The sequence below is a fragment of the Zingiber officinale genome, chromosome 8B (genome assembly GCF_018446385.1).
Source record: "Zingiber officinale cultivar Zhangliang chromosome 8B, Zo_v1.1, whole genome shotgun sequence".
In the NCBI taxonomy this organism is placed as follows: Eukaryota; Viridiplantae; Streptophyta; class Magnoliopsida; order Zingiberales; family Zingiberaceae; genus Zingiber; species Zingiber officinale.
Genome location: NC_056001.1, coordinates 79573428 through 79600884, shown reverse-complemented (window position 1 = coordinate 79600884; position 27457 = coordinate 79573428). Strand labels below are relative to the sequence as shown.

Genomic DNA, 27457 nt, shown 5'->3' with positions numbered 1-27457 from the left:
ATCAGTAGGTCAAATCCACAGATCTAGGGTATACAGGTCCTTTATGATATAACAACCTAGATCCTAAACATATCCCCCTTTCCATAGCATATGTACCAACAATATGCACAGATCAAAGAATCAAAGTCTGGGTACATGAATCATATATGATATACAAATAGAGATACACAAGCCAGGTATGGCATAAAAACCTAGGTATCAGATAATCTAGATACACATGCCAGAAATAAAATCCAGAACATAGTCCTAACCTCAGTAGAGCATGGTATGTCACTTACTCTAGGAACTAAGGTACTCATGGCAATAATCGCGAGGTATAAACATGGATACCTAGCAAGCAACTAAACAGAACATGCTATGGATATCAAACTGACATACCAAAGACAAACATGATTATTGTTTGAAGCTATAAAGTACTATGCATATCCAAATGACAATATCATAAAAGATAAGTCAAGAGGTACCCGCCTCCAATAGAAAGGTCCAATCCGAAATAGATCCCTCGCCGAGACACAGTCTCAAATCAAAGTCCTGCAGATAACGTGATATATAATTTAGCTAATTTTATAAACAACAACTAGCTAAATCCAACCCAACTTAATTAGGAAAACCCTAATCAATCCATCATTAATTAATTCTAATTAATCTCCTTAATCAATAATTCTCAATCAACACAACCCTTTCCTTTCGCTGATCAACTTACGATTAGCAATATGATCATCTCTAATAAATCCAAGGATTAAATCTAATCCAACATAAATCAACTGTACTTAATTCATCACAACTACAATAGATTAAGCCTTCCATAATCACATTAGGTTAAGTTAAACATAAATCTATCATAACTTACCTAAATCCACATCTAACCAAACAACTGCAGATTACACATCTCCAACATAGTCCGCCATTTTAATCCTAGCAATAAGTTCAACTTTAAAACTCACCAAATCTGATGATAATCACTGATGCCTCGTGATCAGAGTGTAAACCACGGCTGGAAATCACCGGTGTGTCTACTGCTGCTGGAATAAGGAATTGTTGTATGGTTTGCTACCAAAACCATGAACTCCCCACCGTACACAATTCCTACTGAAATCCTTCCCCTTGATCAGACCAAGTTGAATTCAATAAGTTGGATCACAAATCATGCAACAACCTAATCTTACCTCACTGAACCACACTGATATCAACCGGATCAAGCAAGAAGTCGCTGATGTGATCGAGCAGACGAGTGGCGACTGAGAAGGAATACAAGCTAGGCACGAGGAAGAAACATCGGATTTAAATCCTCCTTGCTCTTGGCCGGAAACAACCCAAACAGAGACGTTGGGGCAGAGAGGGCAAGGGAAGAAGAAGGTGGCGTCGGCACGGTTCTGTTCTCTACGGCAGAGACAGGTCTAGGGCTCAGGGCGGCGGCGGCCGGCGCTAGGTAGAGAAGAAGGGCAGTAGTGTCGCGTCGGCCAGAGGAGAGGAAGAGGGCGTCGGCAGGCGCTAGGGCACGGCGACGGCACTGGATTCTTGTGGCCGGTGATCGGCGCGCGGCTCAGCATGGATGAGGGGGAGAGGAGATCAGTAGAGGGGAGAGGCGCTCCTCGCCATGAGAGTGAGAGGGAGAAGGAGCTCGGCGCCGGTTAGGGCTCGGGAGAAGTCGCCGCAAGATTTTTGGGGCAAGGGTCGGCTCTCGGAAGGAAAAGAAAATGGGAAAAAGAAAAGAAAAATGGGAAAAGGAAATATAAATTAAAACTTTTCCTCATTAAAACAGGGTCGCCTAAACAGGCTTTTCCGGACCCCATTTTTGTCCCTGTTAACTCGTTCATACGAGCTCCGAAAAATTCCCAGAAAATTCCTAAAAATTCTGAAAAATTCCTCTATCGTTGTTTGTCATTTTTAGGTATTTTACATTCTCCCCCACTAATAAAAATTTGGTCCCCAAATTTCGTTATCTACCATCAGCAAATACTAACAACAAGTAACGAGTATAAATGCTGAACGGTAAATAAAATCACATATCCCAAATGAAAAATGGGGTATCGAGCTCGGATAGTATCCTCGAGCTCCCAAGTAACCTCCTCGTCCAAATGATACTGTCATCCGACTTTTAACCAGTCGGATAGTCTTGTTCCGCAACTGACGCTCTTCCCGGTCTAGAATCCGTACCGGAACCTCCTCATAGGTGACGTCAGGCTAAATAGGAACTGAGATATCTGCCAACAAATCTGTTGAGTCGGATATATACCACACATGGAATACATCGTGAACACCTGACAGGAACGATGGTAGTATCAAACGATAAGTTACCGCTCCAATCCTCTCCAAGATCTGGAAAGGTCCAATGTATCGCGGAGCTAGCTTACCTCAGGGCCAAATCTCTTTACTCCTTTCGTGGGTGAATCTCGCAGAAATACATGATCGCCAATAGAGAACGCTAGGGGTCTGCGTCTCCGATCAACATAACACTTCTGGCGATCCTGCGCCTCTAACATTCTCCGTCTGATAATACGGACCAACTCTTCGTTCTGCTGAGCTCTATGAGGTCCCAACAACTGGGCCTCCCCAACCTCATCCTAGAGGTTGAGTGTCCGACAAGGTCTACCATATAACGCCTCAAACGGTGCCATCTAGACAGGCGAATGAAAGCTGTTGTTGTAGGCGAACTCTACCAATGGCAAATGGTCCTCCCAACTGCCCCTAAAATCCAATACACAAAACCTCAGCAAGTCCTCTAGAGTCTGAATGGTCCGCTCTAACAGTCCATCTGTCTGCGGATGGAAAGTTGTACTGAAATAGAGTTGCATGCCCAAAGGCCTACTGCAGACTCTGTCAAAAACGAGACGTGAATCGGGGTCTCCATCCGAAATAATAATCAACGGGACACCACGTGATCTGATGATCTCCCGGCAAAACAGATCTACCAATCGATCCAGGAAATCTGTCCTCCGATTAGCCAAAACGTGCGCGGACTTGTGTAATTGATCAAAGATTACCCAAATCGCGTCATGGTCTCGTCATGTCCTCGGCAAACTCACCACAAAGTCCATAGTAATATGTTCCCATTTCCACTCGGGAATAGGAATCCGCTGAAATAAACCGATAGGTATCTGGTGCTCGGCCTTCACTTGCTGACGGACAAGACATCTAGCTACAAAATCCGTGATGTCTTCCTTCATGTCGTTCCACCAATAGAAACACCTCAAATCTTGGTACACACAGGTACCGCCTGGGTGGACAACAATTCATGAGCGATGAGCCTCCGGAAGTAACTCTTATAAAACCGGATGAGACTGAGGTACGCATAATCTACCTCGGAAGTATATAATACCCTCCTCGTCTCGTGTGAACTCGGTCTGCTACCCGGAAGCTATCTGGCTGCAAATAACCCGCAAATACAGCCTAGGGCTCTCGGATCCTCGTCCTGATCGACGACTGAGCAACCATGGTAACCAGTCTGTGACCACAACTCGGTGGCAAGCCAAAGTCACTCTAGACTTCCAGCTAAGTGCGTCGACAACCACATTAGCTTTCTCTAGGTGATAGCTAATGGTACAATCAAAATCCTTCAGGAACTCCATCCATCTCCTCTGTCGGAGATTAGGTTCCTTCTAAGTAAAACAGATATTTGAGACTCTTACGGTCAGTGAGAATCTCAAATGTAACGTCATATAAATAATGTCGCCAAATCTTCATGGCAAAAATAATGGCGACTAGCTCCAGATCATGTACAGGGTAGTTCTTCTCATGCTTCTTCAACGGACGAGAAGCATAGGAGACTACTCTATCGTGCTGCATCAAAACAGCGTCCAAACCCGGTAGAGATGCGTCGGTATAGAGCACGAATTCGTCCTCTCCAGAAGGTAAAACCAAAAATCGGAGCCAACACTAAACTCCGCTTCAGCTCCTATAAGTTGGTCTTGCAAACCACAGTCCAAGTGAACTTCACGCCTTTCCTGATCAGGCGTGTAAGTAGCATAGCAATCCGTGAGAAACCCTCAACGTATCTCCGGAAATATCGAGCCAAACAAAGGAAATTGCGAGCCTCTTATATCGACTCTGTCTACTCCCAACGGTAATAACCTCGATCTCCTGTGGAACCATGGTATACTCCTACTGGTGACCGTGTGTCTCAAACATCTCACAGAAGACAACCAAATCAGCACTACTGATAATCACATATACATGTTCTCGTCGAAACATCTTTCGACCTATGCAAAGGTAATGTACGTGACTCACCTCAAATCCGTAATAAATTACAACATCGTCAACAAAGACAATGAAAATTGATCCAAACATTCTAGGGATACCCCAATCATCGAGTCCATGATAACATCTAGGGCACCATAAGCACTAATGGTAAAACTAAGACACATAATGTCCGTATCACAGACATTCCTAACCATAAGATCCTCAACAACAAATCAGGAATCTGATCACCAACGATATATAATCACCAAAGAATAGAACCTCCAGTGTGAGAGCAATGCTCTATCACACGAAATACCACATATGTGGAAGCAACGCTCTACCACAAGAAATTCTCCATATGTGGGAGCAACGCTCCACCACAAATAATCCAAAATATGTATCCACAATAAATATGGGAGCAATGCTCCGCTACAAACAATCCGCAATATGTAGGAATCCAGAACATGTGGAAACTACGCTCTACCACAAACGATCCATAACATGTGGGAGCTACGCTCTACCACAACAATACATAAGGGCCCAAAGCACCTAACTATCTAGCTAGAGATTGCACGAGATCTCTCTACCACAGATCACTGTGGGTAGCCTAGGGTATAACCACCCAGTAAGCAAATCAAATCCATAGTCAACTCTATCATCCTCCTAGTGGGTCGGTCACCCACTAATGGGAGAATTAGTTGACAGCGTAAAACATCCAATATCATAATGTAGACATTTAACATTCTACATTTAACATAGGTAGAATCATCATGATGCTACTAACATACATCTGACACACGTGTACACATAACATATGTATGATCGACATAATCCTTCAATTAGTACACACCAAAAATACTCACATCATAGGTATAAATCATCGTGATACCTCCCATAATACAATCAGCATAAGCTCAATGATGCAATCGGTCAGTCTACCACAGGACTCTTACAACACATAATAATCATATCTACACACCACATAAATATGCATAATCAACATATTTTAAATCCAATCTACCACACAAACCCTACGCCACCTTCTAAGTTATCCTACAAGGTACTTACAGTCTAAATTTAAAGTACCCACGGAATAGGATAAATCAATCCTCTAAAGACTGACCAAACCAACAACGATATACGGCTAATTCAGTCTTTTCCCACGTCAGTAACAGTCATGTACTCCAATGTGCTCATAATATCCAACTAAGCACGAAAAATCAAAAGATTCGAACCTCTAAAAATAGAGTATAATTGTCCTCTACTGATCAAACCAACAAAACTAAATCAATCATCTTCTAACTAATCAAGAATACCTTAATCCTCCACAAGCAACTAAGGTATATCAATACACGACTACCCAAATCAACAAGTGTAAATCATACTTCTACTGACCAATCTAACAAGAGTAAACCAATATTTACTGATGAAATTAACTGAGGTAATATGGTATTCTACTAGCTAAGTCAGCATGAATATATAGATACTATTCACTATCCAGCTAATAATAGCAGAGGCTGGTATGTGCCTCGATCTTCTAATCAACTAATAATAATAGAAGCTAAAAACTACTGGTGTATGATATAATAAATCACCAGAAACTGTAACCCTTAACCTCTATCAAGGTCGATCATCATCAGTGGTTTACCTAATGCATAAAACGTATGATATATCAACTAGACAGGTACTAGTAAAGAGTGCTAATACATGTCATAAACTGTAATACTCAACAGTGTATATACTAACAGAAAGGTAGGATAACAGTATATACTAACATACCTCCTATAGCTTGGAGATGTCCTGCTGCTGCCAGGTCCCAAAACCCGAAAAGTCACATCGAGAAGACCAAAACAGAAAATCCAAAACACCGGAAAAATAAGACTCGTAAGCCAATCTCTGATACCAAATAAATTGGTATCAGATAAATCTCAAAAATCCAAAACACATAGCAATATCGTATACCTGCTCTGATACCACTAAATTGTCACGCCCCGGAGGAGTCTCTGTCCGAAGAAATTTCGGCAGCATCTCCCCTGTACGGCGGACAATCTGAAACTTTTCTACAAGCACTATATACCTCAGCCACATGCGGCTGGAATAATACAATAAAAGAAAGCAAACACCACGCAGTTAATAATAAAGCAGCCCACTCGGCTGTACCAAAAACCAAAACACAAAACTGCTAGCCGGCTAGGCTTACACAACCAATAACAAATACAAAACACCACATAACAACATCAACTCTCCAAAAATAAACCAGAGTACAGAGCTAAACAAACTGATACATAAAACAAGCAAAACATACGTGAAACCGATAAGTCATCTGATGTGACGTGGGGACCAGCAGACAGGATGCTCCAAGCGACACCATAAATAACCTGGTACCTGAAAAAGATAGTGTCAACGGGGGTGAGTTCAACAACTCAGCGAATACCAATGGACATGAGTAGTAAGATATATCTAACAGCAACAAACATGGAATACAGCTTCCTAATCATATATAGGGAATATGCAAAACTGAAAGGTAACTGAGGAAGCTGTACTCACCAGGAACTCCTATCCAGACAAAAAGGTCGTCAAACCGAAAGTGTCAATAATCCTGTATGCAGGTCAAAAGTATGTATCCAACCAAAATGCAACAACCAAATGCAGCAAACACAATCATAAAAATATAAATGCATCAATGCATATGATGCTAATGATGCGTCCTGGTCACCCCTGACGCCAGTCAGTCATCTCACACACAAATGGTGAGACCGAGTGGGTAGGGCTGTGACAACTGTGCACTCTGTCGTCACTACTCCTGATGAGTGACCGAGTGGACGGGATGCTGTCGGAGTACTCCTGTCCTGTGACCCCAAATCATAAATGGGGGAGCTCAATGCTCTCATCTCCCGGTACACGATGACGGGGAGGAAATCTCTGCCGGCTACCACGCTGAGTCACCTGACCAACGGAGCCAAACAGAGTCCACCGTCTGCCGGCTACTACACTGCTACACTAAATGCCAGCGGAGCCAAACAGAGCGGAACTGACGCTGAGTCCTCAGACCAACGGAGCCAAACAGCAGAACCGCCACACACCTGTCTGATATACCACTAATCCATGAGTGGTGGTGTGTGCAGTACATGTAACTGGCGATGTGCTCAACCATAGTAGAGCCGACAATCGCGCAGCATGCAATCATGATGCATGACACTAAGCAGGGTCATAAACTGATCAACATAACCATATCCATATGTATAAAATGAGTACGGTAAAATCGATGGTCACATACCAAGATCTAGAGTACACAGGTCAGATAGAATATCAAAAACCTATGTCCTGAACATAATAAGTATGGAATGTCCTGATCAGCATAAAGAAAAATCCATATATACATAATATGGGTACCACAGTATCAGTAGGTCAAATCCACAGATGTAGGGTATACAGGTCCTTTATGATATAACAACCTAGATCCTAAACATATCCCCCTTTCCATAGCATATGTACCAACAATATGCACAGATCAAAGAATCAAAGTCTGGGTACATGAATCATATATGATATACAAATAGAGGTACACAAGCCAGGTATGGCATAAAAACCTAGGTATCAGATAATCTAGATACACATGCCAGAAATAAAATCCAGAACATAGTCCTAACCTCAGTAGAGCATGGTATGTCACTTACTCTAGGAACTAAGGTACTCATGGCAATAATCGCGAGGTATAAACATGGATACCTAGCAAGCAACTAAACAGAACATGCTATGGATATCAAACTGACATACCAAAGACAAACATGATTATTGTTTGAAGCTATAAAGTACTATGCATATCCAAATGACAATATCATAAAAGATAAGTCAAGAGGTACCCGCCTCCAATAGAAAGGTCCAATCCGAAATAGATCCCTCGCCGAGACAGTCTCAAATCAAAGTCCTGCAGATAACGTGATATATAATTTAGCTAATTTTATAAACAACAACTAGCTAAATCCAACCCAACTTAATTAGGAAAACCCTAATCAATCCATCATTAATTAATTCTAATTAATCTCCTTAATCAATAATTCTCAATCAACACAACCCTTTCCTTTCGCTGATCAACTTACGATTAGCAATATGATCATCTCTAATAAATCCAAGGATTAAATCTAATCCAACATAAATCAACTGTACTTAATTCATCACAACTACAATAGATTAAGCCTTCCATAATCACATTAGGTTAAGTTAAACATAAATCTATCATAACTTACCTAAATCCACATCTAACCAAACAACTGCAGATTACACATCTCCAACATAGTCCGCCATTTTAATCCTAGCAATAAGTTCAACTTTAAAACTCACCAAATCTGATGATAATCACTGATGCCTCGTGATCAGAGTGTAAACCACGGCTGGAAATCACCGGTGTGTCTACTGCTGCTGGAATAAGGAATTGTTGTATGGTTTGCTACCAAAACCATGAACTCCCCACCGTACACAATTCCTGCTGAAATCCTTCCCCTTGATCAGACCAAGTTGAATTCAATAAGTGGGATCACAAATCATGCAACAACCTAATCTTACCTCACTGAACCACACTGATATCAACCGGATCAAGCAAGAAGTCGCTGATGTGATCGAGCAGACGAGTGGCGACTGAGAAGGAATACAAGCTAGGCACGAGGAAGAAACATCGGATTTAAATCCTCCTTGCTCTTGGCCGGAAACAACCCAAACAGAGACGTTGGGGCAGAGAGGGCAAGGGAAGAAGAAGGTGGCGTCGGCACGGTTCTGATCTCTACGGCAGAGACAGGTCTAGGGCTCAGGGCGGCGGCGGCCGGCGCTAGGTAGAGAAGAAGGGCAGTAGTGTCGCGTCGGCCAGAGGAGAGGAAGAGGGCGTCGGCAGGCGCTAGGGCACGGCGACGGCACTGGATTCTTGTGGACGGTGATCGGCGCGCGGCTCAGCATGGATGAGGGGGAGAGGAGATCAGTAGAGGGGAGAGGCGCTCCTCGCCATGAGAGTGAGAGGGAGAAGGAGCTCGGCGCCGGTTAGGGCTCGGGAGAAGTCGCCGCAAGATTTTTGGGGCAAGGGTCGGCTCGCGGAAGGAAAAGAAAATGGGAAAAAGAAAAGAAAAATGGGAAAAGGAAATATAAATTAAAACTTTTCCTCATTAAAACAGGGTCGCCTAAACAGGCTTTTCCGGACCCCATTTTTGTCCCTGTTAACTCGTTCATACGAGCTCCGAAAAATTCCCAGAAAATTCCTAAAAATTTCGAAAAATTCCCCTATCGTTGTTTGTCATTTTTAGGTATTTTACAATAATATCAGCAAAAGAACATTCTCCCGTGCTTCCATACATTTTGAGCTCCACAAATTTTTGTACATTTAAAAAAAAGAGGGGTCGATTCTTTGAAAGATGGGATCAGTAAATGGAAATGGAAAACTACTGATATTGCATCTTTGTGAGATCGTCAATTTAGTACCAAAGGTTTATTTAAAGTATACTGAATCAGTATAGCTATCCTCCCTCTAGCACAGCAACGCTGTCTAGATCGGTACCAAAATGCTACACAATTCTTTTCTTCTTTTTTTGTTCCTTATTTATGCATAACTCCACGTTATTCAATATATGAATAGAAAGTTACTCAAATTCCTTATAAGATTTCCATTATTGGATTCATAATAGAAAATAAACAAACATCTTGAAAAAATGTGAATCAATAGTTTTTTGTTTCTAATAATTCATGAAAGATATTATTAAATTATATTTACTCTTTACACTATTAAATTAATTTAATTTATATGTATAATATAATGGATCTTAAATCCATTAACAATTCTTTTTGTTGATTATAAAAATTTTTGTTTGAATCTTTTTATTTCAAGTAATTGGTTGGTCGTAGTCATATAGTCGTATATAGTCGTAATAATGATATACATATATAATGTAATAATATATAATATAATTGTATGTAATAGTAATAATATATATATAATGTAATAATTCTATGTAATATAGAATATATTATGTAATTTAATATAAAATAGTATATAATACTTAATGAAAGAAAGAAAACCCGACGATAACAATCTATATTCATAATGGAACTGTTAGATCCAAAATAAAGGTCTTTCTTGACCGAAGTTAGAAGTATAGAACTCTCCAATATGGAAAGACGGAATATAGAATCTAAAAGGATAATGAAAGTTGTTCATCTTTGAATTGGGTTGGACCTAAAGAAAAAAGAATTAAAATAGAAAAATAAAGTAAAAGTTCTATTTTCGATAGATTGTGGGGCACCTTTTTCTTCTTTTCCTTCAAAATATTATGTTATGTGCAATTAAACAGCCTATTACTTGACTGAGTCCAATGAAAAAAAATAAAAAGGTAATTAGTATCAGGCATTCGTTCCAAAACAGATTATATCCTCTTGAAAAAGAAGGGAAATGATCAAAATTTAATTTTCAATTGGAACTAAATTGATTTTGTCAATTGATTTTTTCTTACCGTCATATTTTCTAAAAATTTTAATTTAGGTAAGTTCTTTATCAGCATAAGTAGCAAAGGAACATATCTAATTTAGCTCTTTCATGCTTACTATAACTAGTTATTTCAGTTTTCTACTGGCTGCTTTAACTATTACCCAGCTCTATTCATTGGTTTAAACAAGATACGACTTATTTGAAATAAATTTAATGAAAAAATTGATAAAAACAAATATTTCTCTGAGATTCTTGGTATTCTATGGTTCTTTTACACACCAATTATCAATTCTTGGTCATTGAGATTCATGGATAATTCATATTAATATTTTTAAATGTATCTTACCTATTTTTTATCCCCTTAAACAAACCGAAATGATTGAAGTTTTTCTATTTGGAATCGTATTAGGTCTAATTCCTATTACTTTAGCAGGATTATTCGTAATCGCATATTTACAATACAGACGCGGTGATCAGTTAGATCTTTGATTGAGTAATATTTATTTATTTTTTATTGACCTCCTTCCCGCAGGAGGTCCAATGCAAGTTGCAATTAAACTTTTTTGTTTTTTTTTTTGTTCAAATATTTTATTTTGATTCGACATCAAATAAACTGACTCACGCTCTGTAGGATTTGAACCCACGACATCGGGTTTTGGAGACCCGCGTTCTACCGAACTGAACTAAGAGCGCTTTCTTATGTTTATGACAGGGGATACAACTATACTGTAAAGAAATCTACCCCAATGCATCTTGCATACATATAGTATAAAAAACGGAAAATTATGTACAATTTGAATCGTTCTCAATTAATCCTCGTTACTGTCCATAGAAGAAGTAATAGGTAGGGATGACAGGATTTGAACCCGTGACATTTTGTACCCAAAACAAACGCGCTACCAAGCTGCGCTACATCCCTTTTTTTCAATTGTCGGGCAGTCTCATTCTACAAAATACCTGTCTTGTTTTCCATATCTTCATTTTTTCCTCCATCTATATACAATTTTCTTATCATTTCTTCTCTTCCTTTTGGTTTCATATAAGAAAATCTTATACATATCATAAATATAAGAATTATATACATCTAAAACCTAACGTATAAAAAAGTTTTATCAGTAATGTTCAGGAACAGGGGATTAATTGAAAATCTCATCTATTGATTAATTGTACATATCTATTTTAGCATTTATTTCGGAATTCTGTGTAAAATAAATACAAATGATCTTGAACTATATGTATTACAATCCATAGGAAAGGAGGATTTTCAATGCGAGATATAAAAACATATCTCTCCGTAGCACCTGTGCTAAGTACTCTATGGTTTGGGTCTTTAGCAGGCCTATTGATAGAGATTAATCGTTTATTCCCGGATGCCTTGTCATTCCCATTTTTTTGATTCTAGTTATTGATTATGTGAAGAAATAAATAAAATTAGAGATACAATTTTACATGACTCAAATTTCGAATTTCCTCCCTCCTTTTTCAGTTCTTTCATTTCAGTTCCTTAGCTTTAGGATAAGGAGAAAAGAAAAAAGTGTATGGAACCTCAACAAAAATGTGATAGATCGAAGATCGAATTTTGGAGACCTAAAATTTAAATGTGGATCCAGTCTAGGGAGGGTTCCGCGAGAAAGAAGATACTTAAATTAAATAAGAATAATAATTTAGTGGATTTAGGATAGGAACAATTGATAGTTAGAAAGAAATTGTATTACTTAATTATTACTTCATAAAATAAAATTATTATTTTATTACTCTATAAAATATAAAATGAAAATTTTTACTTAATTACAATTACATTAATATTAATTTTTAAATTTGAATAAATAAGAATTTAATGATAATTGTAATGAAATTTTTAGAAAATTCTATTTCTAGTTAGTAATTTCTATTTAATTTACTTTTGTTTTCTTCTTCAGCGAAAATGTAAGAGTTAAGCTGATACAAAATTCAAAGAGGGTTTATGGCTAAGGGTAAGGATGTAAGAGTTATAGTTATTTTAGAATGTACCGGTTGTGCCCGAAATGATGACAATAAGGAATCGCCAAGTATTTCTAGATATATTACTCAAAAGAATCGACACAATACGCCTGGTCGATTAGAATTGAGAAAATTTTGTCGCTATTGTCACAAGTATACGATTCATGGGGAAATCAAGAAATAGATTGAACGGAACACATGTGTTCTTTTCAGGTCAAAGAAGAAAAAGAGCTTAACATATATTTAATTTTAATTTTTAATATAGAATATGAATAATAGAATATGAATAATGTGTATACATTATGCATACAAATCAAAGCCTATTTTGGTAGGATCTGAAGTAAATAAAATAAAGAAATAGAATTTTAGAGATAAGGAATAAACCATGGATAAATCCAAACAATCTTTTCGTAAATCCAAGCAATCTTTTCGCAAATCCAAACGATCTTTTCGTAGGCGCTTGCCCCCAATTAGATCGGGGGATCGAATCGATTATAGAAACATGAGTTTAATTAGTCGATTTATTAGTGAACAAAGGAAAATTTTATCTAGACTGGTGAATAGATTGACTTTGAAACAACAACGATTAATTACTATTGCTATAAAGCAAGCCCGTATTTTATCTTTGTTACCCTTTCTTAATAATGAGAGACTATTTAAGAATAAAAAATTGGAGTCGATCCCCCGAACTCGAATTACTGGTCCTAGAAAAAAAAATAGGCATACTCCTCAATTGACTCCAAACTCCAATTGTAACTCAAGATCAGATGTGTTTTTTGTTCGAAAAGGCCTAGAATCTAGAAGAGTGAGTTCCAAGTGTTAAAAAGAAAAAATTCCCATTTTTTTGTAAACATGTTCGTTCATTCCTATTACTTTTTTTTTATTTTTTAAGTGATTTGTATTCTATCTTCCCAAAGAAGTCACTCCGGGGAATTCTGTTTCGTTTCAATCATTCCTTTACTGTACATGACTTTATAACCTACTTTATTTGAATTTGATTTAATGATCTTATCTTGTTGGAAATCATGTAAAGACAATTCTTATTTGATATAGCTATTTGTGCAGGTATTTTATGATTAAGAAGCAATTGCTTCTTGTACAGATTATGTATTAATATACTATAACTATACAATATTGACTTTTCACGAGTTATTGCATTTATTCGAGTGATCCACAAATGACGAAAATCCCTCTTTTGCCTACCTCTATCTCGATGAGAGGAAGCCAAAGCTCTAATTTTTTGTTGAGTAATCGTTCGAATAAGTCTCGAATGAGCCCCTCTAAAGGTTGACGCAAAAAAGTGAATTTTTGTTCGACGTCTACGAGCTATATATCTCTGTCTAACTCTTGTCATTGAATCAAATTAAACCTTAATGAATAACTAATTGATTTCTATTCTTTCAGCCATCCTTTTATCCCCCTTGGTCGATGAATAACAAAACAGATTATTCCGATATATAAAATATGAATTCGAATGGCTTTTGCTGCTATAACCTTCCTTACCACCATTTTTTATTCCTTTCAGGCATTTCACCTAAAAATAATAAATTCTAATGATACTAAAAAAAATGGGTTCCTTCGTTTCTATGGTTATTTCTTAAACGGCGAGGTCCTCTCTAAACACCGGAGCTTCTTCTTTCATTTAATCAAATGGTATTGTGAACTTGTATAGTTCACACTCTTTGGCTCTACCCATCAATTATCAATTATAGAGTAATAGCTCTTTTCACAATAAGAGTTATCTATACAGTAACGACATTTAATTAGGAAAGTTAGCTAGGTAGCTAACCCTCTTAGTCCATTCTTTTAACAATGGGAGCATAATCTTTTTGCTTCTTATGATACAATTTCCTCCGCTTAATGGATAACTATTTACTACCTATGGGAAATTTCTTTTCATCTCAAATTTAGGTGATTGGATTTACACCAATGGAAACCATAAATTCCATATACAATACACAATATAGATATATGAAAAATCTTTTACATTTACTCTATTCATTGGTGCCATCAGTAATACTGGAAAAAATTTCTCATATGTATTTGTTCGAACTCATGATCTGAACGAGTCACACATACACCCTAGTACATGTTCCTCTACGCTGAGGACAATCTCTAAGAGTGGGAGATTTCATAACATTTCTTATTGGATGTCTTGCATTTCTAATAAGTTATTTAATAGTTGGCATGTCATATAATTATATATACATTGTATATATAATTATAAATTAGAATGGAATGGGTTGGTTTAGATCGATCTTAACCTGAGAATTCATCTGATAATTAATAATTATCAATTTTTTCTATTCAATATAAAATCACAGAAAATTCAATTACGGTTTGAATAGATTTATAATAAAAAATCCTCTAAATCCTCAGGATCTGCCCCTACAAGATCAACAATGCCGTGAGCTTGGGCTTCTGTTGCTGACATAAAAATATCTCTTTCCATGTCTTGGGCTACAACCCAAAGAGGCATACCTGTTCTTTGTACATAAACCTTTGTGAGGGTTTCGCGAAGTTTCACTATCTGTTTCGTTTCCCTGAAAAAGTCCCCTGATCTTCCATCATAAAAAGAACTAGCAGGTTGATGAATCATAATCCTAACCTAATGTTATTGATATAACAGGTTCTTCTATCTCGCATGATTGGGCTAAATTAAAGGATAAAAAAATAAAAAGAAGAAAATGGAATTGAACAACCGAACGGGCATTTCTATGTTGCATACAGCTCCGTAACAGAATTTACTTTATTCTTCTCTTCTATTCTATCGAAGAAATCAAATTTATCTGATTCAGATCGTTAAATTATCCATTTGCCGCCCTTCCTTTCGTAGGAGTAAAAAAATACTATGATGGTTCTGTTGCTTTATATAGATATCTTATCTATGATTTAGAAACCCCAAAGTTCCCTTCTGATACGATCAAATAAGGAAAAAAAAAAATTTCGTACTCTTTCATAAGATGAATATCAAAAAGAGACTTCTGGTGTGGAAGAAAAAAAGTTTGTGACGCTGAAATGTACTCCCGACACATAAAATCAACAAATCGGAAATACTCTTTGTTTCATACTACTATCTCGATACAAAATCTCATTTTATGAAAAAACAATAAAATAAAATAATGGTTTGTTTAGATCGAACTCGAAGTGTCATGCTATTATTACTTATTATTCATATTCAATATGGCGAAGGCATAGTGTTTCTTTTTTTTCAAATCAAAACTCATTGGCGCCAAGCATGAGGGAATGCTAGACGTTTGGTAATTTCTCCTCCGACTAGGATGAAAGATGCCATCGAAGCGGCTATTCCCATGCATATTGTATGCACATCGGGCGTCACAAATTGCATAGTATCAAAAATAGCTATCCTAATAATATAATGATAACACCAAACAATGGGGTAGATTCCAACACAAAAAAACTTTTACAGTACACCTATATTAGATACTAGACAATGAAACATAACAAACAGTGGAGTAATCTAATCGACGGAATCATAAAAGATTTATATAACATTACATTTTCTAATGAAAGAAGTGCATATTATCAAATGATTCAATAGACCAAATCAAACACCCAACCCAACCCCCCCCCCCCCCCAACTCATAAAATATAGAATAAGAAACGTTAATCCTTTAGTACCAATTCATTATCTCTCCATTATTTGTGAATCAATCAATAAGGTTTCTCTTGTTCTGCCAAAAAAAGATTAGTGATTAGTCAGGACAGGGGTTTTCTACAAATACAAGACCTAAGACCAAGAAAAGAATACGTCTTAGACCCATGCTACTTAGGATTAGATTTGGTTGGGTCAGGTTGAAGTTTTTAGTCGGAATCATGTCATGATTTCCACTTCCTAAATTGATTGGGATTCGGTATACAAAAATAAAAGTGTGTCGCTAAACTCTTTGATCATGTACAGGAAAAGAGAAAAAGTAATATTTAATTCATCCACAATTATTAATGAAAAAGGGTGACTAATTTATACAAAATTTGAGAAGTACATATTAGATCTATTGAAATTTTTTTCTGTACTTATCTTATGTATTTACATGAAGATTTGGTAATGCTTTCATTTCTACTATATCTGGCCACAACTATGAGGAAATGAAAGCTATACTAAAATAATATAAAATATATTAGATAAAATATATTAAGATTATAGAGCTATATGGACTCGAATCGTAGACCTTCTCGGTAAAATGGATCAAACTTATTATTATCGAAATGATTTGAACTCTTTCAAAGACCCAACATGCATTTTGTTGCATTGGGCTCTTCCATCAACTGATGTAAAGATCAGTTATTCTATCATATTTTATCTTTAGAGGAAGATAATGAGATAGCTCCATGTGCTATGATTCATTATTTGTATTCTGATATAGGAGCAATACCAAAGTGTTTCAAGGAAGTATTATGTTGACTTAGGTATGCCTTCGGCCTAGATTAACCTAAGTTAAATAGAATCTCTGTCGCCTCGCTGGAACAGTCGAATATGAGACTTCATACACCTTCAAGTTCATAGAGCGAAAAGAGGTTTTTTTGAGTCCCTTATACTCATTATGCCTAGCATTGAATGGGATGGGTATTTACCTTATCAACTATCAAATCACCAGCAGGTTCTATTTGATTTGGCAACTTAATTAGCACCTGAATCGGACCAAACCAAATATTTGTCAGGCCAGGCTATTGTTCTCTTGTTCCCTCGAACCTATGGAATGGAGCAAGACATCAATTTTTTAATTTTTCAATACGATCAATTATGTTCATTGCATAATTGGCTCCTTTGAAAAGCATTGGCGCACGTGTAAACGAGGTGCTCTACCAACTGAGCTATAGCCCTTGTTATAGAAATCTTAACATATAGACAATTTCTTGTCAAGATGGATATTTCATAATCCTACATGATAGCTCTCTGATTTATTTATTTTATTTAAGCTTAACAGAAAGAAATTAGTATTGCTTGGAAATCCTATTCTATCTATAATTCCCGAAGTGATGGGTTCCTATTTGTAGTGATAAATGAACTACTTAACTCAGTGGTTAGAGTATTGCTTTCATACGGCGGTAGTCATTGGTTCAAATCCAATAGTAGGTAGAACTTATTAGATACTGGAGTCGATGAAATGATATCTAATAAATTTTCTACCCATCTTCTTTTTTTTAATAGATTAGACTTGAATTGTGTTCAATTAGCAAAATCAACATGTGTTGTATATATAAAGAACTTTTAAAAAACTTATTCTTTTTATTTTGATCTAATGACTTAACTAGTATAGGAAATAACATTGATAGCCTCCACTCGTGTCCTAGCTCGTCTGAGAACTAGATTCGCTTCAATTGCTTGTCTCTTACCCTCAACTCAACTTAAATTAGCTTCAGCTATTTCAAGAGCTTGTTGAGCTTCTTGCGGATCAATGTCAGTACTTATTTCCACATCATTTCCTAAAATGGTGATTTCATTATTACCTATTCTAGCAAAACCACCCATCAGAGCCATCGTTAACCATTGGTCGTTGTTAAGGCGTATTCTCAAAAGACTTATATCTACAGCCGTGGCAATGGGGGTGTGGTTTGGTAATACGCCAATTTGACCACTATTAGTAGATAAAATGATTTCTTTCACTTTTGAATCCCAAATAATTCGATTAGGAGTCAGTACACAAAGATTTAAGGTCATTTCTTTAATTTGCCCTCCTCTTCTAAGTTTATAGCTTTCGCGGTAGCTTCATCGATGTTACCCACCAAATAAAAGGCTTGCTTGGGAAGACTGTCTAATTCTCCGGAAAGGATCAGTTGAAACCCCCTAATTGTTTCTGCAAGACCGACATATTTTCCTGGAGAGCCATTAAATACTTCTGCCACAAAGAAGGGTTGTGATAAGAAACGCTCCATTTTTCATTCTCTGGCTATAGTTAAACGATCTTCTTCAGATAATTCATCCAACCCAAGAATAGCTATAATGTCCTGAAGTTCTTTGTAACGTATTGAAGTTTGCTTAACTCTTTGTGCAGTTTCATAATGTTCCTCACCAACGATTCGAGGTTGTAACATAGTTGACGTTGATTCTAAACGATCCACTGTAGGATAAATACCTTTGGCAGCTAACCCTCTTGATAGTACGGTAGTAGCATCTAAATGTGCAAATGTCGTGGCAGGAGTAGGGTCGGTCAAATCGTCCGCAGGTACAAAAACGGCTTGTATCGAAGTTATGGATCCTTTTTGGTAGAAGTAATTCTTTCTTGCAAAGAACCCATTTCTGTACTAAGGGTAGGTTGATAACCCACTATAGAAGGCATTCTCTCCAATAAGGTGGATACTTCTGATCCCGCTTAGCCGAAACGAAAGATATTGTCGATGAATAGAAGTACGTTTTGCTCATTAACATCCCGAAAATATTCCGCCATGGTTAGTGCAGTCAAACCGACTCTCATACGAGCTCCAGGCGGTTCATTCATTTGATCATAGACTAGAGCTACTTTGGATTCTACAATATTTTTTTCATTAATTACTCCAGATTCTTTCATTTCTATGTAAAGATCATTTCCTTCACGAGTACGTTCGCCTACTCCGCCAAATACGGATACACCTCCATGAGCTTTGGCAATGTTGTTAATCAATTCCATGATGAGTACTATTTTACCTACTCCACCTCCCCCAAATAGTCCTATTTTTCCTCCACGGCGATAAGGAGCTAAAAGATCCACTACTTTAATTCCTGTTTCAAAGATTAAGAATTTTGTATCCAACTCTATAAAGGCGGGTGCAGGTCTATGAATAGGAGATGTTGTGCTAGTATCTACAGGACCTAAATTATCAACAGGTTCCCCAAGAACGTTGAAAATTTGTCCAAGTGTAGCTCCACCGACTGGAATGCTTAGAGGAGTTCCCGTATCAATTACTTCCATTCCTCTCGTTAATCCATCCGTAGCACTCATAGCTACAACTCTAACTCGATTATTTCCTAATAATTGTTGCACTTCACAAGTCACATTAATTTGTTGACCGACAGTATCTCGACCCTTAACTACTAAAGCATTATAAATATTAGGCATCTTGCCCAGAGGAAAAACAACATCTAGTACTGGGCCAATAATTTGAGCTATACGCCCTAGGTTTTGTGTGGAAACCGCAGGACTAGAAGGGGTAGGATTGATTCTCATAATTATAATTAAAGTGAAATATGTCAAAAAAAAATTTGTAATAGTGTCATGCCAAGGGTAAAATAAATGTCCGATAGCAGATTGATCAGTTAATTCAATACAATAAGAAATAAATGGGAGTTAGTACTCAATTTAGTTGGTGTCACCCAGCCGAATACGATTCAATTATATACTCATTGAATGAGTAAAGAGTAACTTTTAAAGTTCAGCCAATCCCTCTTTTTTTTCAAAAAAAATATCAAGTACATGAAATCATGAGTAAATCTCTTTAATTTCTCTATCATTATAGAAAAGATCATCCATATTGGATTCCAATATATATAGAATTTGAACCCAAACTACATTTATGATTCAGTATTTCGATCTCGTTGGCTATTGTTCTTTCTATTTTGTTTAGATATTTGATTTATGCCTATCTATTCTTTATACCCTTTTTTGGATGAATTATGCCTATTTTCACATCTAGGATTTACATATACAACATATATCACCGACAAGAGGGAATTTTTCTTAGTATTTAGATATTTAGATTTTATTCAAAAGAATAAGGAGATAAATTTAATTGTAAATTTGCAAAACAAACATTAGGTTGCATCATATATATCAAAGAGTATACAATAATGATGTATTTGATTCATCAAATACATGGTCTAATAACGAACCATTTAATTTTAACATAACATTGAAATTTGTTGATAATATTAGTTGAATATTATTTTTTTTGAAAGATTTTTGTCAAAGGTTTCATTCACGCATAATCCATATCGAGTAGACCTTGTCGTTGTGAGAATTCTTAATTCATGAGTTGTAGGGAGGGACTTATGTCACCACAAACAGAGACTAAAGCAAGTGTCAGATTTAAAGCTGGTGTTAAAGATTACAAATTGACTTATTATACTCCTGACTATGAAGTCAAAGATACTGATATCTTGGTAGCATTCCGAGTAACTCCTCAACCTGGAGTTCCACCCGAAGATGCAAGGGTTGCGGTAGCTGCCGAATCTTCTACTGGTACATGGACAATTGTGTGGACTGATGGACTTACAGTCTTGATCATTACAAAGGGCAATGATACCACATCGAGGTTGTTATTGGGGAGGATAATCAATATATTGCTTATGTAGCTTATCCTTTAGACCTTTTTGAAGAAGGTTCTGTTACTAAAATGTTTACTTCCATTGTGGGTAATGTGTTTGGTTTCAAAGCCTTACGAGCTCCACATTTGGAGGATCTGCGAATTCCTACTTCCTATTCCAAAACTTTCCAAGGCCCGCCTCACCACATTCAGGTTGAAAAAGATAAGTTGAACAAGTATGGTCGTCCCCTATTGGGATGTACTATTAAACCAAAATTGGGATTATCTACAAAAAACTACGGTAGAGCAATTTATGAGTGTCTATGTGGTAGGCTTGATTTTACCAAAGATGATGAAAACGTGAACTCACAACCATTTATGCGTTAGAGAGACTATTTCCTATTTTGTGTTGAAGCAATTTATAAAGCGCAGGCCGAAACAGGTGAAATTAAAGGACATTACTTGAATGCTACTGTAGGTGCATGTGAAGAAATGATGAAAAGGGCCATATTTGCCAGAGAATTAGGAGCCCCTATCGTAATGCATGATTACTTAACTGGTGGATTCACTGCAAATACTAGCTTGGCTCATTATTGCCGCGACAATGGCCTACTTCTTCACATCCATCACGCAATGCATGCAGTTATTGATAGATAGAAAAATCATGGTATGCATTTCCGTGTACTAGCTAAAGCATTACGTATGTCTGGTGGAGACCATATTCACGCTGGTATAGTAGTAGGCAAACTAGAAGGGGAACGCGAAATGACTTTAGGTTTTGTTGATTTATTACGTGATGATTTTATTGAAAAAGATCGAAGTCGTAGTATTTTCTTCACTCAAGATTGGGTTTCTATGCCAGGTGTTATACCTGTGGCTTTGGGGAGTATTCATGTTTGGCATATGCCTGCGCTGACCGAAATCTTTGGGGATGATTCTGTACTACAGTTTGGAGGAGGAACTTTAGGACACCCTTGGGGAAATGCACCTGGTGCAGTAGCTAATAGGGTGGCTTTAGAAGCATGTGTACAAGCTCGTAATGAGGTACGTGATCTTGCTCGTGAAGGTAATGAAATTATCCGTGAAGCTTCCAAATGGAGCCCTGAACTAGCCGCTACTTGTGAAGTATGAAAAGAGATCAAATTCGAATTCGAACTAGTAGATAAGCTAGATAAAGAGAAAAGATAAGTGTGCATAATTCAGTAATTCATGTTTGTTCTCCTAATTAATTGATTGCAATTAAAGTCAGCCCAATCTTTTGTAAAAAAGATTGGGTCAATTACCGAATAAAAAAAAAAACAAGCATCCTATATATACTATGTATTTGCATATATGTTTCTGTTTCTTTTACTTTATATGATATCTAAATATAAATATATAATATAAGATAAGATCTAAATAAAAGATTGAAGACTAAATAACTCAATACTTCTATTGTTTGTTGTTGGATCTATAACGAATTTAATCCAATTTTATGGATCCTCGGGAGTGGCGGACTTTTTTATATCTCCTCATTTCGGTCCATAGATCAAGCCAAGGGAAAGACTCCTTCTACCCATCATCCTATATATTGTCTTTTTCATTGCATGTTGAAATAGAAACTTAATTATTTTTTATTATATTATATGGTAAATGAGATTGAGAAAGGAGAATAATTTGTTAATTTATAGAAATAGCAACTTTTTACAATTCTTTAGTATGGATTTTAAAGAATTTTAATAAATTATATGGGAAAAAGTGTGTCTTCACTTACCTCGTGATGTAACGCTCCCCCTTCATCACTGCTTTCTTTCAAGGATCCTCCTCCTTTATTGATGCTCATTTCTGAGAAACTTTCATTGCTCCTCTGGTGGGTTGTCATCAGGGCTAATTCAGCGTATTCTTCTAACTCTGATTCTAATGACGACGATTCGTCTCATGTCGCCTTCAGGGGTCTTGTGCTTCGATCTTATTGGTCTTTTGCCCTTGATTTTCTCCTTTCTTTTTAATTTTGGATATTCATCCTTGATGTGTCTTTCTTCTTGGCAGTTGTAGCATCAAACTTTCCTTTTATTCTGAAGGTGCTTCTTTACCTGCGACTTATTAAATTTATTAGCTTTAAGAAAATTTACTAAAATTTCTTACCATTAAAGTTGCCTCGCCTTCGTCGATGGATACTTTGGAGTCTAAATCGTCTGTTCTTGCCTTCATGGAAATTATCTAACTTAACTCCTTTTTTAATTCTACACATCTAGATTCATGAATTTCTAAAGTAGAAAATAAACTATCTAATGAACTTACCTCTAGATCTTTATAAATATAATAGGAGCTGATTATTGAGGACTATTCGGATGTTCTTGGAAAATATTCAATGCATACCTTAGAGAATCTTGATTTGTTACCTTTTCTTTTGAGATTCATGAGTCTGATGATCAACTCCTTCGGTTTAGCATGCAGTTCCACTACTGACTCTCCTTCCTTCTATCGGAGGTTCGTCAGTTGGTTTCGAAGCAGATCCCATCTCACGAGTTTTTCTTCGGGCGTTCCTTCGTGTAGCTCCAAGAACTTCTCTCAAAGTTCCTTTGCTAATTCATAAGCTCTGATTCGATTAACTTCCTAGGTGAAAGTACATTCAACATGTAGAACTCGGCTCATCCATTCGCTACAAAGTCAGCTTGTTCTTTTTTGGTCCATAGGTATTCTTCTTTTTCAGCTCCTTGTTGATCTTTAGGATCTATAAAACTGTATTTGATTATTAGTAAAATTTTGAAATAACTTTTGAAATATACCTTCATTCTCTTTTTATATAGGGTGAACTCCCCCTTGAACCTCGACGAGTAGATACTCGGTCTGGCCATCATCTTGTTTGCTTTGGTCAGTGATTGTCCTTCTGAAGTGGTTGGGCTCTGATACCAATTGTTGGTCCTAATGTGGCCAGCAAGAGAGGTGAATTGACTACAAAATAAAATTCAAACCCTTTCTCAATCTTTGACTTGATTAGATTAGAACGAGTAAATTAAACAATAGTAAAATTAAACAATTAAAGAAAGGAAAGTAAGAGGGCAGTCTATTTACTTGGTTAAAACCTAGGTGATTGTTAATCTAGGGCATTGAAGAAATCTCCACTAGAAAGTTCTCCTTTGTTGAAGGCGGAGTAGCCTCTTACACACTTTTAAGCTTACAAAGGACTAGGAAAATGAATACAGGATTTGTAATTCAGTTATTGTTAATTTCTTACCTTCAGGGGTCTTTTTATACCCCCTAGAAAAATCTATTCATGGCTCGGAGGTTCTTTCAAGTAGGTTCAAGGTGTCTCCAATAAGATAAGTTTTATCCACTGAAGATAAAGCTTTATCTTCTGTTAATGACCATTGAAGGTGCCTTCAAGTGGCTGGAAGGCACCTTGCATGAATAGTGCAAAGGTACCTTCCTAGCCATTGGAGGCACCTTCTATAAAGTATATCATCCTTTTATATGAATGCGTGAGGGCACCTCAAAGCCTCTTGGAGGCATCGTCCATGAGGCAAATTAGCCTCTAAGTTGATCTTGTTCGTATAGGTGAAGCTCTAGTTAACTAGAGTTGAGCTCATCTGAATCCAACTCAGACCTTCTCCTCGAGCAAACTTCCTCCCCAGCTTCTCATCCCTTGAATGTCGTGCACATCGTTCTCATCCACTGGTGTACTCTTCTGCAACACCTCGTCCCTTGGATGTACCGAGTCTGTCAACTCACTTTATGTATCACACTTCTCGCTAGCTACGTCTTCTGCTTAACTTTCTATGCTCTTAAATTCCTAGACACTTAGACACAAGGCATCAAACATAAATAGGACATAACTTAACTTGGTTGACCACATCATCACAAGGCATCAAACCCAAATAAGACCTAACTTAACTTGGTTAACCACATCAAAACTACCATAGGATACTTACACATTGTAGTACACAGCTAATGTTGTCACCCTCCTCTATTGTCTATAGCCAACCACTGTCCCAGTGTTGTGGCTGATCGAGCTTTCCAGCCCTCATGGTCATGATTGTCATGGCTACCTCTAGTGTAAATCCAATTGCCACAGCCATTGCCTCCAACACAGATCTCAATGATGTCGCCTTTCTTGTGCCCCTTCCATGCTTTTCCTCCAGAGCTCATCGGCCTCTAAGCCCTCATTACTTTCTATTGGCTCGTTGATCTAATGTATTTCGATCGCTGGATCTAGGGTATCTCCAATTAGATTCACCGCCTTGCAGACCCAACACTACATCTTGGTTCATCGATCAAAACCTGACAAGAAGCAATTTCCCAGCTGCTGGGGAGATTTTGGAGGCCAAGAGTGGAGCATAGGCCACTATTGAAGGTTGCTTTTCCTAGTAAATGGCGGTAAGGGGATAGGTGGTCGGCTGATATTGATACACGCCGGAGAAGATGAAGGTGGCGACGAATGGGGCTATGGCTGGAAGCATGGTAAGGGGCTGCAAGGCACTGCCAAATTAGATTTACTCATTGCATTACAAGGGCCGCAATGGATGATCATTGAAGATTCATTCATGATTGATGAAGGAGTTGCATAGGGCCAGAGTGTGGATGGGTTATTGGAGTTCCATGGAATCAGCAAGAAATAAGAAATTCCATATTTGGAGGGCTAGTTGTTGCCGAACCGAGTCGAGACAGGAGGTGGAGAGGAGCACATGTTGGATCCCCATACCGATTTGGCATTGAGGATCAATACCGAATTAGTCATGGATGGCCGAAGACATGGAAGGATGCATGGACAATGGACTGTGGATAATGAGATGCCCTAACTGACATGATAGTACGGATAGTGATTGAGTACATGGATGTGTGAGGTTGATATGAGAGATGTACGACTGTGATGTGTGTACAATTGTGTTGGGTTTATGATGTGTTAACGGGGATGTAGTTTGGTGTATCTGAGTATACACCATCCCATGTGATAGGTGCTCTGCCTTGTGTATGACACCAACCCACTAGACAGTAAGATGAGTACCCACACCAATCTAACAGCTATTTGGACGTGACGTGATTAGGACCATCCTTACCATTGGCTTGTATGTGATTTTTCTGATGCTATCTTATTTACCTCTTCATACAAAAAATCGATCAAGACCTAGTATTCTATTTAGTTTTGTCAACTTGACTCCAATTCCCCAATCTAATACACAATTTATCACCGAGTGGGCCCACCGTTTAGACATCGTGACACACATCCCACTAAGTTCTACAAAAAGTCATACCCCGGTGGGTTAAGATACACGTCTATGTTTACATACTACATACATGTATTTATTACTATTCATATTCATCTTCTCTATCGGAGACTGACTTGAGCATTGGAGTGGGTGAGCCAGGACACCCAACCTCCATTCTAACCCTCTCTTACAATCTTTAACTTCCCGTAGTCTCTCCAAATGACTTGGTTCTCCTTGCAGCGGGTGATGACTCCCTTTTACAACTCCATAGGAACCTTCGATGGTGTCATCTTCCTCCAGGTCATGGCGACTTTATCAATATAATAGACACCTCACTGGTGGCCCACGTGGATAGGGGTCATTTCTTTATCTTCCCCAATGATCTCCCAAGAGTAACAAATGTCAGCAAGGCCATTGACTTGTAGCTTGACCATCCATGGTATATTAGCCAAAACAAATTGGTATTATTTATGGGAACATCTAAGCCAAGATGTTGAGATTGTTTACACTAGAAGGATTGTTGACAATCATAACTCGGGTGGAGAAAGAAGCTGCAACGAAAGAGTGACCATCACGTAATAGAATATTAATGTCACTAGCAGGATCATGTCATTCTCTTTTTTAGTTGGATTGAACTAATATCTCTCTCAAAAGGATCGAGTTCGAATGTACAATTAACAGGGTCATTGATGTAGCCCATTTTGCATGTCAGTAAGTACTTCAAATTAATAAAAATCAGAAACGATTAAAACTCAAGAAAAAAGATGTAGTAAGGAGTTCCAAGTCATATTTTTCTTCAGGGATAACTATTACATGTGTGTTAATTCTATATTCAAATTATTATTTTTGGTTTTCTAAATGAACTAGGTGTATCCGTGGCTTAGTCAAATCAGCATTCAATTACCTAGACATTCACTTTCATTTTTTTCCTGATAAGAAGCTACCTAAACACTTATCTTCTGAATTTTGAGATTATCAATTCAGATTATCCTCCAATTCAGAAATGAAATCACAATAATTTTCATGTAGACATTGAAACTCGAGATTTAAATGGCAATTGTAGACACACAAACTTCAATCAACTCTCCAATCACAACAGATAAATTACACAGAACAGGGGTTTGCTAAACTCAATAACTGAAACTAAGAAAATTTGTAGTAAACGAAATGACAAATTCCAAACAGAAAGAACATAGCAAACTAAACTAATCAGATCACCATATCTGAGCAAGGGAATGAGAATCAAAGTAAATAGAAACAAAACATGTTCCACATCCTAAACCTGAGATCCAGTCCACTCACTCTACCATGACACAGAAATGCTCCTGGGTACCTCCCTTCAAACATCCAACGAGGAATGTCCAAGCTCCAACTATTATCAGATGATGCTCATAGCTCCTAGGTACCTCCC

General features: G+C 37.4%; 2 long non-coding RNA genes, 2 other non-coding genes and 2 pseudogenes across 4 annotated transcripts; 1 reads left to right on the top strand and 5 right to left on the bottom strand.

The window, feature by feature from the left end:
- Nucleotides 1-495: 495 nt before the first annotated feature.
- Nucleotides 496-1669, bottom strand: LOC122017317. The gene is made up of 3 exons (XR_006121324.1): nucleotides 1167-1669; nucleotides 945-1086; nucleotides 496-531 (listed from the first exon to the last, which is right to left on the bottom strand). It is a non-coding gene; the product is annotated as an uncharacterized LOC122017317 (long non-coding RNA).
- Nucleotides 1670-8088: 6419 nt separating this feature from the next.
- LOC122016880 lies at nucleotides 8089-9248 on the bottom strand. Its single transcript, XR_006121218.1, has 3 exons — nucleotides 8743-9248; nucleotides 8521-8665; nucleotides 8089-8107 (listed from the first exon to the last, which is right to left on the bottom strand). It is a non-coding gene; the product is annotated as an uncharacterized LOC122016880 (long non-coding RNA).
- Nucleotides 9249-11261: 2013 nt separating this feature from the next.
- On the bottom strand, nucleotides 11262-11335 carry TRNAW-CCA. Its single transcript has one exon. It is a non-coding gene; the product is annotated as a tRNA-Trp (tRNA).
- A 152-nt stretch (nucleotides 11336-11487) lies between these two features.
- Nucleotides 11488-11561, bottom strand: TRNAP-UGG. Its single transcript has one exon. It is a non-coding gene; the product is annotated as a tRNA-Pro (tRNA).
- Nucleotides 11562-18257: 6696 nt separating this feature from the next.
- On the bottom strand, nucleotides 18258-19798 carry LOC122016247 (annotated as a pseudogene).
- A 643-nt stretch (nucleotides 19799-20441) lies between these two features.
- On the top strand, nucleotides 20442-21991 carry LOC122017444 (annotated as a pseudogene).
- Nucleotides 21992-27457: the final 5466 nt, after the last annotated feature.